This window comes from Mesoplodon mirus (genome assembly GCF_964341445.2).
Source record: "Mesoplodon mirus genome assembly, chromosome: 5".
Taxonomy (NCBI): domain Eukaryota; kingdom Metazoa; phylum Chordata; class Mammalia; order Artiodactyla; family Ziphiidae; genus Mesoplodon; species Mesoplodon mirus.
In genome coordinates this window covers 8,557,399-8,574,269 of record NC_138980.1, presented here as the reverse complement: position 1 = coordinate 8,574,269, position 16,871 = coordinate 8,557,399, and the positions used below count along the sequence as shown (strand labels likewise).

The 16,871-nt window shown below is 37.7% G+C and overlaps 1 pseudogene across 1 annotated transcript; it reads right to left on the bottom strand.

Moving 5' to 3' along the window:
• Positions 1-15,526: 15,526 nt before the first annotated feature.
• Positions 15,527-16,511, bottom strand: LOC309804463 (pre-B-cell leukemia transcription factor 2-like; annotated as a pseudogene). The gene has a single exon. The product of its transcript is annotated as a pre-B-cell leukemia transcription factor 2-like (transcript).
• Between the last annotated feature and the right edge of the window lie 360 nt (positions 16,512-16,871).

The following is a 16,871-nucleotide window of genomic DNA, read 5'->3' as shown; positions in this document are numbered from 1 at the left end:
TGTTAACTATCTTGGGCAGAAGGAAGGTGTGAAGTTGCTTTGTCCTAAGGAACCAATATCCAGATCATGCCCTCAGAGTGTAATATTAGAGGAACTTTGCTGTGGATATCACATCTCAGATGAAGGTAGAAGTGGTGGTGAACCAAAATCAGTAGCATTTGGGCTTTCAAAACATTTTTACTAACAGATATGGGATACTGGGGTGTGATGAATGATTTTCATCAATGTTTAGAAAATAAAAATAATTTGTTAAAAATATATTGAGGAATATCTATCTTTTGAAAATCTATTTTACTCACTCACATAACTTACAGAAGTAACTCATTAATTAATTTAGTACTTATCAATGAGAAAGTAGTTTTTCCTAATCTTCAATCAATAATGTTCATGAAAGAAAAATAGTATAGCCATTATGTATTAATATCAGATCTAATGATTCTGAAAATTAGTTAAAATATTGATATTCACAGAAAAAGAAATATTGGTTTTTATCTTTTAGTTGGCAGTTGAAACAATAGCTTCCTGGATTATACATGAATCATAGCTACAGACTTATAAAGTTATATGCATATACAGGTCTTTATTAAATAGGCTTATAATTTCCATCACCAATTTAGAAAATTATTACTATGGAGCCCCAAACTGCATAGTGTTATACTGTGCTAATTGTTTTTTTTCAATCTCTCCTAGGCATATTCAGGAAGTTAAAATGTCAAAAAGGATTTGTAGGAAATATTATTCCTTGAAGCAAATTCTCTGAAGTAGGTGATTTTTATTAAAATAAATATTAGTTAAGGAATGCATTCTTCTTTGCGATCGGCCAGTTTAAATTCTTTCAAAGTCATTGCTCATAATTTTGTGAGTTTGGTATAATCCAGCCAATTATGATTATATAATAAACAGTATAAAAGGTACATCTGGCAATTGAGTAGATCATAATTTAGATGACTCACCAAGTATGTGATTAAAACTGTTGAGAAATATTAACGGAAAGTCTTCTAGACTAAACATACACATCATGTCACCCTCTAGTTCAAGTAGGTTCATATCTATTTCCAAGAGATGAAGTTGATGTCCTTTAAATATTCATCTATTGGCAAAAAATACTATTTCTTATCCAATTTGAAGTAGTAGCACTCCTTTCTGGTAGCTTTAGATTTTTACCTTTCAGCATCCATTCTTAATCTACTTCCCCTTTTGCTTTTAAATAGTTGTTCTTACTGCTGAATGCAGGTGTTTCACATCTTCACTTATTATGTGTGCTTCTGCGTAATGTAAATTCATATAAAATGCTAAAAATAAACATCTGTACTTCACGTTCTTTGTAAATAAATGAACTATTTATGCTGCTTTAAGAACATATTTATTCTGAACTAATTTTATCAACTTTAGTATCACTTATTTTTAAGTGTCTCAGTAATTTGAGTGTTACTTAAAAATCATTGCAACTCCTTACTATGCTGTAAAATTCTCAAGGCAGGACCCATAACTAATGCTACATTGGCACAGTGCTTACAGACATTTTATATTCCATATCTGCTGCTGGCTAGGGTGCACTGCAAGGTAATGATACTACCTTACAACTGGGCTGTGTTCCAAAAGTATGTATGTGATTCACCTGTTTGCAGGAGGGTTCTAGCATTACTTAGCTTCTCAGAGCAACTCACCTTTATCAAACATTAAGTGCCTGATCCTGAATACTACTAATTATATTCTGGTTTTTCACACTGTTCATATAAGGAAACGTGTTCCAAGGATTCATCTTGGAATACCTGCGAACAACTTCTCCACTCTGCACAGGTATCATTTTGTTTAACCTTCATCACCATTTGGGTAAGAGGGAATCTGAAGTTAGTGGTCTTTTTAATCCTGGGGTAGAGTATTTTAGAGGACTGCTGCTGAATTAAGTCAGGTGACAGGACATAGTGAGGCATGACTGGGAAAGGAACAAATCTCAAATATCGGAAGCAAAAATTGACAAGGCAACTGTTCGAGTTTTAGGTACTAACCATATCAATCAAAATTTGTAGTGTATAGAAAAGACACCTAAATATAACAGAGATGAAAGACATTTGGTAAAATTGTATAATCTGCTTCTGTAACCTTATACCTCTATTTTTAAAATATGTTTTAATATTTTCTTTTACATTTCTGTTATACTACCACATTGTATTAGCCTTTGTAGCTCTAGTTTTACTAATTTCACAAATCTTGATTTACATGATCCTTAGTTAAAATAGTATTTAGACTCATAGGAGAAACATCTGCAAATAATAAGTAAAAAACTATTTGTATAATTTTTAACATGACAAAATGTTAGAAATTAAATGCCACACTTGGAAGCAATGAACAGAAAAAAAAATCTTATGTAGAAAAAAGAGTAGGTGTGATAAACCCCTCTTATATGTGTCTGAAAGATATTTTTAATGTCAGTAAGCACTGAAAAATACCTGGGGGATATATAACACAGGACAAAGAACTACACTTTAGTTTCAGATATAATAGGGTTAGAATTCTGGTTCTTCTATTTCCTAGTTTTATGGCCTTTCACAAGCAACTCTTAAACGTTCTGATGTTCAAATGTGAATATAAAATATACTTACCTCTTAGAATTTCATGAAGCAATGTGTGTAAAGAGGAAGTATCCTGCTTCACACATTCGTGTAATTTCAATAAACGTTAGCTTTGCTAACTATAATAGATATTTCAGATTGGGGGGATGATTTATAAATATTTAGACCTGAACTGAAGTTCTTAATTTGCATTTAACCATTTAGGCTGATATTTGAATTATCTAACAAAAAGTCTAGTTCTTCCCCCTCCTCTTGGTCTCAGACAATCCTCTTTTATAGAATTTCTTTTATCTAGAGATTTACTACAACTGAAATGCTATTTTTAATTAATTTCCCAGAAACTAACTAAAGTCAATGTATAGGAACTAACTCTAATTAATTATTGACTGGCCACATTTTCAAACGTGGTCCCAAATAGAAAGAATGTGCCTCTCATTCTTTGAAGTGTACATTTTCATATGTACAATACACTTACCACAGAGAAGTTAAAACAGACCAAGAAATAGCAATGGCACTGTGCCTCCAGCATTTTAATATTCACATCCCATGAAAATGAGCACTGGTGAATTAACAATGGAGTAGAAAATTTCTGGGCACCTGCCCCAGCCCAATTACAACTTTTAGGAAATTTCTACTCCTCCCCCTCACCTCGACACATTTGGACTACGTGAGCTCATCTCCCTGACCAAAATCAATTGAGTAGATACCTCCCCTATAGTAGACTAATCAAGTTTTCTTTAAATATATTTTTTGAGTTGGGTCACTGGGGTTCAAGTCACTTTGTTGGTTTTAGCAACAACAAAATTCCAGTTCTGAACAATTTTATGCAAGAAAAACAAAAATCAAAACAAAACAAAAAATTAGAGAAAGCCACTCTATGGGGGATGGGGGCAGGAACAGGCAGAGAGAGAGTGAACCAGAGATTTGGAGTATGCCAAGGTTACTAATGACTCTGGTTCCTGGTTCCAATCCTTCTCAGTCTAAACTATGCTTATATTTAGGTACAGTGAAATATTTCTGTATTTACAAAACAAATTAGTTTTATTAACATTAACCAACTGGGCTGTGTCAAATCCATCCTTTGTCATAATTGCCATCATATTTTTATATAATTCTAGTGCTTTTACAATATTATATTTTGCCACTGAGAGATAAATGTACAACAAAAAAGAAAAGAATATGTAGGCTCGAGGGTTGCTCATAGAACCAACGTCTATGAAGCATGCCTTAAACAACTTTCTTAAACTTCACTTAAATGATAAAACTTTTGATAGGCTTCCTATTTCCAAGTCAGTTTTTAACTGAGATCTTTAAAGCAATGTATATGGAGACATATAGCATATGACTAGAATTAATTAGGTAAGTTTCAGAATGAAACAGCTGCATGAGTCATAAAATATGTGTTAAATATTGGGAGAGTTCATAAATTTTACTTTCTAACAAACAAACCATTTTATGGAATTATGTATAACTTTGTACAATTAAGAAATCTGCAGTTGAGTTGGTCTTCAAAAAACCAGACCATAGTTGCTTTTATGACCTACATTTTAAAAATATGACAGCAACTTTTTTCATGACTTTTAATTTTATTTTTCAAGAAGTAACTTTAATCAAAACATTTCCTGAAGTGTGAAATCACCTTTGCTTTTATTTGTTGTTGTTAACCAATTATACTCATATAACAAGGACTCCTCTGTCTATCCCAAGTCATGTTGGGTATTGGCCCAGTGGTTCACATGTTCGTGCTGTGAACTTATATTTTGTCCTTTTTTAAAATCAGATTACTCTATAATATAAACATAATTATGTTTTGTTATTAGCCATGGGGGAAAAAATCAATAAATCCAGTGCAATCTGCACAAAATTAAGAGTTTATCAACATGTAGACACTATCTAATTTCATGGCTGGAATTGCTCTAGCATTATCTCATTTGGAAATGTCCTCATGGATGAATCTATTTCATAAATTAAGGCAATTTGGAGTCAGGCTTGAGTAAGATTACTTTGAGCTCGTGATACTGGGCCTTAGATTTCTCTAATTTGAATGGGATGCGTTTAAGAAAATAGTCATATTTTTCTAACTGTTTTAGTGTCTTTAATTTTATATTATGTAAATTACATATGGCTGCAGCTATTAGGGGAGACAATTTAAAAGCTGAATGGCCCACTTACTTGAATCCTTAGTACTTAAAACATTTCTGCAAATAATAATACTGCCTTGCACATCCAAAAAGAATTTTGCTTTCTAACTATTTTCACACCTATCATTTGTTTATACTTTGTATATTCTTGAAAGAGAGATGGGTCACAAGGGTACTACCTCTATCTCATTATAGAGAAGATTGATCTCTAGTAAGATTAAATGATATTTGAAGGTACCACATCTAGAGCCCTATCTTTCAGTTCTCCAAATGAAAACCTCACCAGCTCCACAGAATCAATGTAAATTTAATATGGCATCCTTAGCCTGGCAAGTAGAGTTTGGTAGAACTGTTGAGTTTTTCTCCAAATATTTCATGGACCCATCCACTCCTCTCCATCTCTATTGTCACCTTGACTGATGTTCTCCATACTTCAACAGGCACAAAGTTGGTCTTCCTTCTTCCATTCATAAGTTTTAAAAAATGAGCTTTTTATATGTAAATCACATGCCAAAACCCTCCTCAATAAAAGCTAAGTGACTTTCTCATGGTCACACAACTAGTCAAATGCATAGCCTGGAAAAAACCCATCTCTTCTGACTATTAGATTCCTGAATGAAAATATAAACTTCTGAAAGGTATATATTATGATGCATCATCGCAGAAACTAGCAAAGTATCTTAAGCATAATAGGTTCATCATAAATACTTTGATTAAATACCATCATAAGACCTTGATTAAATCAAGGTCAAGACTGAGACTAGCATCTTATTAAATCATCAATGCCTTGCCCTAGTGATATTGTGGTTATTATGAGATCAGCAAATATTAAAATATCTACAGGCTACATTTTGAGTTGCTTTCCCAGGTGCAGTTTTAAACTTGCAATCACAGGGGCAGCTTATTAATGCACTTTCTATTTATATTATTTCCTAGTATATTTAGGCAAACCTCTTTGAGTAGAGACATTGTGAATATATAGAAGTGAAAGCAGACTTTTAGCTTTAACCTTACTTAATTGATGTTCTAAGGCTGAAAAACCCCTTCAGCAATAAGAGTCCTCAGCTAGATAAGCCACTGTGTCACAGAAGGCCCCAAACTGATCTTCCTCCATACCAGCCAGCTTCTGCCAGGCAATTCAAGAAGACAGTGCTTAAAAGGACTTGCAAGTTTGACAAAAATGTTGGAGAAATTGATTGGTATTTAGAGTTTAGTGGTCTCCTCTGGGTATTCCTGGATTTCTGTGACTGATTTTGATGAAGTGCTTTTATTTGTCTCTCTACCCAGAGACTGCAGATGAATTTGCAAGAGAGCAGCATGCCTCCTGTTTAGCTTTGTCAGGCACCACTTAGACATGTTATAATTTATTTTCCAGGAAAAATATTTCTCATGAGGGCTTCTGGCTAACACAGTTATAAAGCAGCTGGCTACCGTTCAGCCTGTTGTCTGCTGGCAGCTGGGCTTCCCTATATAGGCTGAAAAGAAACATAACTGGAGGGGAAATTTGTGGAATATGGGGGCCGGGACCAAACACCCTACTTATGTAGGCCTGAGTCTCCTCTTCCTGACTGCTCTGGGTGTTTTAACAACTTTGCAAGCATCCTATTAAGTCTGGCAGGGAGTGCTGTTATTTCTTGTGTGTGTGTGTGTGTCTGTCTGTCTGTCTGTATAGTGGAGTCGTATCTTAAACAGGTTTTGGCTTGTTTTTGTCATTATGCAGACTAGATACTGCCCTTGAAAATTCATTAACTCACCCAGCTAAATTTTTATAACATAAAACTTTCCAGATAGAGCTTCAGATAATTACTTTTAGAGCAACATATTTTAAAAAGTTTCAACACTGAATTCACACACTTTGTGAGGAAATGTTCATATTATTAGAGGTACGGAGGAACTGAGATTAACTGATATTAATGTTCCTTGATATAGACTCACTCTGAGGCACGTGCTGCCTCAGTGAAATAGTCAGCAAAGTTCCCAAAGGATTTAACTTATTTTTTTTCTTTTTGACTAGTGCATAAACCACGTTATCATCAAGACTCAGACATTGTCAATTATAATACAATGTTTCTTATGTACCACTGAGAAGTTAAAAATTCTGCCACATAAATAATATCGTGTTTTTTATCACGTTGAATTTGTCACTTTTAATTGAAAGAACTCTTTTAGATTAATCTGCACTTAGATTTTTATCATAGCATTCTTATACACAAAAAAGGAAAATTTAATGTAAACAATCGTTTTAAGAAATTCTTAAAACTTCTTCACCCCGTATCCAATTATTCTGAATCATTCTTCAACTCTGAGTCATCAGTGGCTGAATTTTCTTACAGGGTATCATCCTGTGCCACCAAATTCACTGGTAATGAAATATTTTCTTAAAAGTGCCCCCCACTCCCCACGAGTATTGCCTCCAGGAATTTTTTCCAAATTTGCTGACACCTATTATGTAAAATTTGATGCTTCTGTTTTCTTACTTGTACCTGAAGGTGTCAACAGAAAATTCTCAGATAACAACTAGGTCTTAAATTATTTCTTCATTTTATCCTCAAATGGTTTATTCACTGAAACGTCAACAGTTGTCCAGTCATGCCTCCAGGAAAAATAAGCAAAGTCCACGAACGCACAGGCAATAAAAATTATATCCTGATTTTAAGATATCATTGATCACGATGGGGTTAAGGGTAGGCTGCCCCAAAATATGCCAAAGTGGCATATTGATTATTTTGAATTAAAATTACTTAGGGAACAGCCAGTGCAAGAAGGACACGCTGACCCTCCACTCTGTTACCCTGAAAGCAGGAAATAAATCTCTCAGGTACCATCCCTGTACTAGGAGGTAGAGAGACATCCTTATCACCAGATATAGGGAGTTCAGGGTCAAGAAGGCTGTGTAAATAAACTCTGCATATTTTGTTCACTAACTAGGACCCAAGCCTAAGTTTCTTTGTTTTGTCAGTGCTCACAAACTTACTGTTTTTGTGTAACAGATATATAAACAACCTGCTTTTGTTGCTTCTTGAGTCCTAAATCTGTGAGACCTCTGTACATATTAAATTAAATTTTTTCCCTATTAATCTATCTTGTATCAATTTAATTATTAGATCAGTCAAAAGAACCAAGAGGTTTAGGGGAAAAATTTCCCCTGCCAACAATTGTAGGGTATATCCATATTTTCAAGATGTTAAAATGTGGATAATATGTATCTTAGATTTAAAAATATATATGCAGAGGATGAACAGGCTGTGTGTATATGGCTATTCCACTGTGAGATACAATGTAGAGAAATTTCAGAGGGAAGAAGCTTATAATAGTTTGGAGTTGATTATTGTCATCATCAGAATTACCCAGGGACCTAAAAATATGGGTAATCCAACCATCTAGGAAGTAAGGACAGGGCATCGACATTTTTAATAACCAGCCCTGGGATTCTGATGTAGTCAGATTAGGGAAACACTTCTGTGGAAAGCCTGGGGTTCACTGGCTGTGTCTTGGTGGCCATCACACATTTTACACAGAATGATCAGATAGCCAGGTTTTCCTGGGATGGTCCCAGTCTATGCCTCTTGTCCTACCATGATTGTTATCAGCATACACTTTTACTCTTAATAGTGTCCAATTTGGGGGTATTTTATAAGGTCATCTAATTTTATGTTAATGGGCAAAAGATGTATGATCACAGCTAGAAGAAACTGTTTATGTGACCTTGCTGTGAAATGTAAACAGACTCTTTGTTTAACGGCAGTTGAAATCCCACCAGTGAATTCACTATCAGGCCACTGGCTAAGAGTCCATGTTCTGAGAATTTGTCATCAAGAAAGGAAACAAAATAAAAACAAAAACAAACAAACAAAAACCTCTTAAGATAAATAATCTTTACTTTGAAGACTATAAGGCACAAACAAATCAGGACCATCTCTAACACAGCTAACTCTAGAATTACATTTGGGGAGTGTGTGGGATTTTTGACTGTGCACCTTTCACTGTTCTCATATTTATTGTTCAGAGGCTAAAATCACACCACCAGAAGTGACAGTCTCTTGTCAGATTGTGTCTGTCATTACACTCAGGCCACTTAGGGGAATTTTCTAGATGATATGTTGAGTTATCGCCTTTGGTATGGCATTCATAATGAAATCTTCCAGCAGAGCTTCTTCCCTGATCTCAGTTTAACATTAAAATGGCACAAGAGCAAACCTTCACCTCAAAGACAGCATCAGTTCATTCCATGGAAATGAAGGAACAATTTTTAGTAAGAGCACTATCTGTACAGAGAGGAAGTAAGTTCTTTCCAACTGAATCAAAAGAGCTAAAGAGATGTAAGTTTCAGAATATCTGTGGGTCAGTTCAGAAGAACTATTGTGGAGAATTACAGAATTTCTGTACTTGTGAATTAGGTGATGAAACAGAGTTTGTGAACAAATTGTCATTTAATACTAGATATCATTTAAACTCTATTAGACAATTATTTTGGAAATACATGAAAGCAATTTCTGCTTAGATGAGGGTGATAACTGTTTTAACAATACAAATAATTTGGTAACCCACATGTTGTGCATTAGAGAATAATGAAATATTAAAAGCACTTGTTCTGTGCCTGCCTCCTTTGGCTGACATAGGACTAGTGGGTGAAAGTTAGAATAAATAACTTTACTGGATCCATATGATGATAGAATTTCTAGCATTTATAACTTCTCAGAGTTGTTAGAATAATCTTCTTGTTTGGAGGTGAGGGCCCCATCTTTGGAGGAATTTGATCTAGAACAAAATTCTTAAAAGTATGACATGTGTACATCAGCTGCTATGGTCTAAATATGGTGTGCCCCCCAAAATTCATATGTTGAAATCCTAAGCGCCTAAGATTATGGTATTAGGATGTGGAGCATTAGGGAAGTACTTCGGTCATGAGAGCAGAATCGTCATGAATGAGATTAGTGTTTTTATAGAAAAGATCCCACAGGATCCCTAGACCTTCCACCATGTAAAGACACTGCATAACAGTGCTGGCTATAGACAAGGAAGAGGGCCTTCACCAGAGTGTGACCATGCTGGTGCCTTGATCTTGGACTTCACAGCTTCCAGAACTTGTGAGAAATAGATATCTGTTGTTTATAAGCCACCCAGTCCATGGTATTTTGTTATACAACCTGATCAGACTAAGACACCACAGGATGTGCAAACATTTGCTGGTGAGTACAAAGAAAATATTAGAGAATATAATCCAAAAATCTTTTAAAGGTTTTAGTAATATCAAATATGTGGAATGACTCTGGTCTTTCATCAGGTCTGCAGGAAAGACCATAGGGTTTGATGTACTGTGATGCTATCCTGAGGGAAGTGTAAAGTTCTACAGGAGACTGGTGGAAACACCCTCACTCTTTTGTTCATTTTCCTCATATTGAAACACAGATGTTTATGTGAGCCATGCTAAATGAATTTATGAGCTATGTTCTAAAGTTCTGAACAAAGTAACTTCCCTAAACTGATGGTATAGTTTTAAAAGATTACTGCACATAAACCACAAATTTAAGACAATACTAATAATCTAAGCCCAAGTAGGCAACAAAAACATGGGTAAGCCAACACTAGGTCTACTGTTCATTAACAACACACTTTTCCTTAACCACAATACTAGGTTTAAAAAAATCATCAGGTCAGGGCCTCCCTGGTGGCGCAGTGGTTGAGAGTCCGCCTGCCGATGCAGGGGATACGGGTTCGTGCCCCGGTCTGGGAGGATCCCATATGCCGCGGAGCGGCTGGGCCCGTGAGCCATGGCCGCTGGGCCTGTGCGTCCGGAGCCTGTGCTCCGCAACGGGAGAGGCCACGGCAGTGAGAGGCCCGCGTACAGCAAAAAAAAAAAAAAAAAAAAAAAAAAAAAAATCATCAGGTCTAATAAGAAATTGGTGAAAATTTTGGAATTTTCTAGGGCTCATTGGAAATACAGATGAAATTTGCTTTAAGTGTTTATGTTGTCTTGAGATATGAGTATTAATGTTAAAATACAGCCATCACAATTAGCAAGATATTTTTAAAGTAAGCATCCAGAGTCTCTTTTGAAGTCTTTTCCTTATGAAAGACAAAAATTATCCCTTTGAGGAAACATTCATTTTTCCTGACAGAGTAAAAATGACTGAGATATTTTGTGGCAAATGATTTGGCAACAAATTAAAATGCGTTATTTTGTTTGCAAATAGTGTTGTCACATGCATTGAAAATATTGCTGAAACTATGAAGAAATATGTATTAGGACAAACTAAGTCATTTTTGTTATACAGCTGAAAAAATAAAATACATTTTTCCAGCCTTTTTTTTGTTTACATATACATTTGCTAGATAGCATTTCACATATAAAAATAACAACTAAAGCACCTAGAAAAGAAACAATGTATCCAAAAAGCATGTCCTCAACAGTAGTAAGTGAAGGGGAGAAAAGTTTTAAGTGGGGAAGAAAAATTTTAACTGCAAGGACAACCACTAATGGAGCAGTTTATCGGACTGGAATTGAGAGAGAGAGACAGACAGAAAAAGAGAGCTACTTTGGAGTAAAGCTGAAAAGCTATCACTACACTTGGAAATCCTTTCAATGAGTCTTAGCAGGGAAGCTATTAAAGCAAATAAGTTGAAATTAGAATAATAACAGGTGATACAGACAGTTCAAGGAGGATAACAATAACAATAACAAAGACATACTTTGAATGACAGAGAAGCTATGAGAATCTTTTGTATTAAGTGAGGTTCACTGGTCAGCTCACTGTAAAAATAAATAAATGAATAAATAAGTAAATCAAATACAGAGTGAAAAAAAGTATTCACCTTTTTTTAAAAAAACAGCTATTAAAAGAGACAAGGGCTTCCCTGGTGGTGCAGTGGTTGAGAATCTGCCTGCCAGTGCAGGGGACACGGGTTCGAGCCCTGGTCTGGGAAGATCCCACATGCCATGGAGCAACTGAGCCCGTGAGCCACAACTACTGAGCCTGCGTGTCTGGAGCTTATGCTCCGCAACAAGAGAGGCCGCAACAGTGAGAGGCCCGTGCACCGCGATGAAGAGTGGCCCCCGCTCGCTGCAACTAGAGAAAGCCCTCCCACAGAAACGGAGACCCAACACACCCAAAAATAAATAAATAAATTTATTTTTTTTTAAAAAGTATGTTTAAATATTTTAAAAATATTTTTCATCTTTTTTCTTATTCTTAAATATAATTTAGTTTATGTTTATTATTTTAGTTCAGTAGCCTATACAATTGACACATTAGGAAATATATCTGATTATTAAATGCAAATTTCCTTATTGTCTTAAAGGTTTTTAGGTTTAGACTCAAAAAAGCAGAAAAAAATAGATCCAGATCAGATATCTATGCAAGATATGCTAAGAAATAAAGAAACCAGACTAGCAGCCATTGGCTCATTACTTAGGTGAAGAATATATGAGGGGAAGGTAGGAAATCCATCACGCAGACTGTAGAGAATTCTTTTAAGGAGGGACATATTGGAAGACTAGGGCATCTTCTCTGCCTTCCTCCATGTCCTTCTCTAATCAAACAGAAGGACTTCAAGGAACCACACTCAGAGATTACAAGATTCCTCTAGAGTTTGAGGAATATAGGGGCTCAGGTCAGAAAAATTCTATAAGAGTGAGGCTGGCTAGAGAGACATGTGGTAGCAGAATGAAGATAGCATCCTCTTACAGGAATGAGTCACATTCCCACCATGGTAGACAAGATGTTTTTTCCCTCATGTCTTTGTTAGGGAGTATTAAAATGGGCTTCACTCAAATGGGCTTCATGTAACTGTGAAGACTCTACTGGAAAGTAGGCACTGAGGGGAGGTCTAAGCAGACAGAGGGAGCACTGCCTTTATCAGCAAACTATAGTTACAGAACCCTAGAGGTGGTAAGCTCCAGGGAACCTGCAAAAGTACTCCAAAAGACAAAAGATTCCATAATGTAGAGGTATTCTTCATCCAGAGAACCCTGGTAAAACTTACAACTCTCTCCTGCAACACTTTGCCCTAATTTCACTTTGCTCTTCTGCCCATCCCTGGAGGACCAAGAAGCAACATAGTAGAGGAAAATGTGAAGAAGAATAAGTTGGGGGAAGAGGAGAGAAATTAAGGGTGCCCCCAGTCCCTTTTCCCATTCTCACTGTTAGCTCACCCAGCTCACTGCAGACTTTGAGTATAACTTGGCCCAACCTGGTATAGAGGAAATTTAAGTTGGATGAGTATTAACACTATGAAACTATGATCTGGACTTTTTTTTCCACCAAGCAATGTTATTGGTTTAAGATGAGATGCCTATGAGGTAATAAAGCCGTCTGGAGATTGCCTCAGCGACCAGAGGGTGGGCAGCAGAAGCAAGAAGAAGTACAATCCTACAGCCTGTGTAACAAAAACCACATTCACAGAAAGACAGACAAGATGAAAAGGCAGAGGGCTATGTACCAGATGAAGGAACAAGATAAACCCCCAAAAAACAACTAAATGAAATGGACATAGGCAATCTTCCAGAAAAAGAATTCAGAATAATGATAGTGAAGATGATCCAGGACCTCGGAAGAAGAATGGAGGCAAAGATTGAGAAGATGCAAGAAATATTTAACAAAGATCTAGAAGAATTAAAGAACAAACAAACAGAGATGAACAATACAATAACTGAAATGAAAAATACACTAGAAGGAATCAATAGCAGAATAACTGAGGCAGAAGAATGGATAAGTGACCTGGAAGACAGAATGGTGGAATTCACTGCTGCAGAACAGAATAAAGAAAAAAGAATGAAAAGAAATGAAGACGGCCTAAGAGACCCCTGGGACAACATTAAACACAACAACATTCGCATTATAGGGGTCCCAGAAGGAGAAGAGAGAGAGAAATGACTCGAGAAAATATTTGAAGACATTATAGTCGAAAACTTCCCTAACATGGAAAAGGAGATAGCCAACCAAGACCAGGAAGCACAGAGAGTCCCATACAGGATAAATCCAAGGAGAAACACGCCAAGACACATAGTAATCAAATTGGCAAAAATTAAAGACAAAGAGAAAGTATTGAAAGCAGCAAAGGAAAAAGGACAAATAACATACAAGAGAATTCCCATAAGGTTAACAGCTGATTTCTCAGCAGAAACTCTACAAGCCAAAGGGAGTGGCATGATATACTTAAAGGGATGAAAGGGCAGAACCTACAACCAAGATTACTCTATCCTGCAAGGATCTCATTCAGATTTGATGGAGAAATCAAAACTTTTACTGACAAGCAAAAGCTAAGAGAATTCAGCACCACCAAAACAGCTCTACAACAAATGCTAAAGGAACTTCTCTAAGTGGGAAACACAATTGAAGAAAAGGATCCACAAAAACAAACCCAAAACAATTAAGAAAATGGTCATAGGAACATACATATCGATAATTAACTTAAACGTAAATGGATTAAATGCTCCAACCAAAACACACAAACTTGCTGAATGGATACAAAAACAAGACCCATATATATGCTGTCTACAAGAGACCCACTTCAGACCTAGGGACACACACAGACTGCAAGTCAGGGGATAGAAAAAGATATGCCATGCCAATGGAAATCAAAAGAAAGCTGGAGAGCAATACTCATATCAGATAAAATAGACTTTAAAATAAAGAATGTTACAAGAGACAAGGAAGGACACTCCATAATGATCAAGGGATCAATCCAAGAAGAAGATATAACAATTATATATATATATATATATGCACCCAACATAGGAGCACCTTAGTACATGAGGCAACTGCTAACAGTTCTAAAACAGTAACACAATAATAGGGGGGACTTTAACACCTCACTTACACCAATGGACAGATCATCCAAACAGAAAATTAATAAGAAAACATAAGCTTTAAATGACACAATAGACCAGATAGATTTAATTGATATTTATAGGACATTCCATCCAAAAACAGCAGATTACACTTTCTTCTCAAGTGCGCACGGAACATTCTCCAGAATAGATCACATCTTGGGTCACAAATCAAGCCTCAGTAAATTTAAGAAAATTGAAATCATATCAAGCATCTATTCTGACCACAATGCTATGAGATTAGAAATCAATTACAGGGAAAAAAACGTAAAAAACAGAGACACACGGAGGCTAAACAATACGTTACTAAATAACCAAGAGATCACTGAAGAAATCAAAGAGGAAATCAAAAAATACCTAGAGAAAAATGACAATGAAAACATGATGATCCAAAACCTATGGGGTGCAGCAAAAGCAGTTCTAAGAGGGAAGTTTATAGCTATACAAGCCTACCTCAAGAAACAAGAAAAATCTCAAATAAACAATCTAACCTTACACCTAAAGGAACTAGAGAAAGAAGAACAAAGAAAGCCCAAAGTTAGCAGAAGGAAAGAACTCATAAAGATCAGAGCAGAAATAAATGAAATAGAAACAAAGAAAACAATAGCAAAGTTCAATAAAACTAAACCTGCTTCTTTGAGAAGATAAACAAAATTGATAAACCATTAGCCAGACTCATCAAGAAAAAGAGGGAGAGGACTCAAATCAATAAAATTAGAAGCGAAAAAGGAGAAGTTACAACAGACACCACAGAAATACAAAGCATCCTAAGAGACTACTACAAGCAACTCTATGCCAATAAAATGGACAACCTCGAAGAAATGGACAAATTCTTAGAAAGGTATAACCTTCCAAGACTGAACCAGGAAGAAACAGAAAATGTGAACAGACCAATAACAAGTAATGAAATTGAAACTCTGATTAAAAATCTTCCAACAAACAAAAGCCCAGGACCAGATGGCTTCACCAGCAGTCTTGATGGCCTAGATGTTTGCCTCCTCTTGGAACTTTCCAGTATTTTTCTTATAGCGCATCTGCTTGTTGCCAAACCAGTTGGGGACCTGAGAGGCAGTGATCCCGCGCTTCTTGGCGAGCTCCTCCTTAGCCTCGTCACTAGGATATGGGTTACTCAGGTGGGAGTAGAAATACTCATTCGGGACCTCAGTGGCCTGTTTGCTGAAGTTACGGCCTTTTTGTCTGGCATCCAGGAACCAGAATGCAGGATCATGGCCACCGCGCAGGGGCTCTGCTTGAGTTGCCTCTGGATGGCGCTGAACTTCCAGTGGATGACACTCACCGTGCGCTCCGTCTCCTTGGGTGCTACAAACTGCGTGCGGCTTTGCTCCCTCAGCAGTTTCATGACGTGGGCTGTGAACTTGCTTCGTGCCTTCTCATACTTCTCCAGCTACGAGTGGTAAATGTGGCGGCCCTGGGCAAGTTTGCTGAGATAGTCCAAGTGTTCGATGGGGTTGTTAGGGGACACACCTCCCCCGGAGGCTGCAGTGGTGGCAGCTGCTGCCTGAGCCATCCCCTTTCTCGGGGCCGGCCACACCCTCTGCCAGAAGCATGTTGTCCAAGTGCATCAGCTGTAGGTCCACAGGCTCTTCCTCTTGGGAGCTTCGAATGCTGAAGGCGGTTTTCTCCTCAATTTCACAAAGGATGCTAAAGAGAGCAGGCTTCATTTGGTGGCAGTTTAGGGCGTGTTTCTTGGCCTGGGCCTCGCTCGTCCAGGCTCTGGTCGGTGATGGTCCCTACCTGCTGCAGAATGTCCCCAATGTCTTGCTTCCCTCGGCCTCCCGCGACTTCCACACACCCCACTACCCCCACCAGGTTCTCTGCCACCCAGAGGTTAGCCAGGGCCCCCAGGCTCCCCACCCACCAATCCAAGGCCCCCCCCAGACCCTGCGTGGTTACTTCCCTCCCAAACTCGCTGGGTGTGCTGCTCCCTCCATCCCAATCCCTGCCCATCTCCCCCACTCCCGGCTCTCCCTGGGGTTCACCCTGGCCCTGAAGGGAGATCTGGGGTACCACCTGGGTCCCCCCCAGGAGACCCCGGCCCCCGGCGGTGGAGAAAATGGAGTCAGAGAGAGAGAGGACGCCCAAGCGCGGCTGTGTGTGGACTGGACATTTTTTTTTTTTTTTTTTTTTTTTTTTTTGCGGTACGCGGGCCTCTCACTGTTGTGGCCTCTCCCATTGTGGAGCACAGGCTCCAGACGCACAGGCTCAGCAGCCATGGCTCACAGGCCCAGCCGCTCCGCGGCATGTGGGATCTTCCCGGACCGGGGCACGAACCCATGTCCCCTGAATCGGCAGGCGGACTCTCAACCA